The sequence below is a fragment of the Maylandia zebra genome, linkage group LG5, assembly GCF_041146795.1.
Source record: "Maylandia zebra isolate NMK-2024a linkage group LG5, Mzebra_GT3a, whole genome shotgun sequence".
Taxonomy (NCBI): Eukaryota; Metazoa; Chordata; class Actinopteri; order Cichliformes; family Cichlidae; genus Maylandia; species Maylandia zebra.
Genome location: NC_135171.1, coordinates 14,356,336 through 14,357,442, shown reverse-complemented (window position 1 = coordinate 14,357,442; position 1,107 = coordinate 14,356,336). Strand labels below are relative to the sequence as shown.

Here is a 1,107-nt window from a genome sequence, read left to right as displayed (position 1 = left end):
CTCTTTTTTTTGCATGATGCCTTAATAATGCTCACTCTTTTACCATATCTGCATGGTGTGGTTCCTCAACTGTTTCCTCTGTAGTTTCTACATGTGAGGAAATAACCCTTGTTATTGAAAGTTTCACTCTTCATCTATCTTTTGTCCATCACTGTTGTCAGCTTTAAGTAGTGCTCTCCACTTGTTAGCTCCTTTTAATCTCTATCCCTAACCTAAACTAACCTCTTTCTTTCTTCATATCCTGATTATTCCACCTCCTCCTTCAAATCAGGTGTCAAAAACACACTTCGAGCCAGCCAGGAGTCGAACCTAGAATCTTCTGATCCGTAGTCAGACGCGTTATCCATTGCGCCACTGGCCCTGTCAATAAACAGGTCATGCATTTAAATCAGAAACAACCTAGATTGAGACTGGTTAAAGCAAGAGTTTGTACAAGAGTTTGCTTTTAGCCTTTGACTGGCTTCTTTTCCTTCCTTAGATAGAGATTGAAATGTTACAGTATCCCTTGCAAAATGCTATCCTTTGACTAAACAACTTCTTTTTTGTATCTGAGGCCTTTATTTGTTTGTGCAAGCATCTTTTCTATGAAGTTAAGCAAAGAATAATCTTATTCTGTAAGTAAAAGGATCTGAATGTGTATTAAGCTCCTGATATGAACATAAAATCAAATTGGTTCAAATAAATTATGTGCGGAGGGAAAAGAAACACAAATGGGTTCGAACTTGGCCAGAGATTTGGAGTTGTTGTACGTTCTCCCATTTGAGTGCAGAACCCCTCTGGGAGCTCTGGTTCCTCCCACCATCAATAACACCGTAGGTTAATAATCCTGTTCCGATCAAGGCACTCACTTATATATAGATTTATATAAACTCACTCTATACATGGAGAGAGTTTCCTTAATGGATCAATAAAGCTTTCATTCTCTTCCTCATTATTTGTACATTTACAGACCCCCAAACATCATGTTCTTATATACAGACATAAGAGTGTGAAGTTTTTTTAATTATCTTTTTATAGCCCCAAATAAAAGAAACTCATCACTGCGAGTTCTATGAGATGACACGAGTTGGTCATTAAAATATTGCCATACGGTTGCTGGTGTTAGCA

At 37.7% G+C, this 1,107-nt stretch overlaps 1 non-coding gene across 1 annotated transcript; it reads right to left on the bottom strand.

The window, feature by feature from the left end:
* Window positions 1–288: 288 nt before the first annotated feature.
* trnar-acg (transfer RNA arginine (anticodon ACG)) lies at window positions 289–361 on the bottom strand. Its single transcript has one exon. It is a non-coding gene; the product is annotated as a tRNA-Arg (tRNA).
* Window positions 362–1,107: the final 746 nt, after the last annotated feature.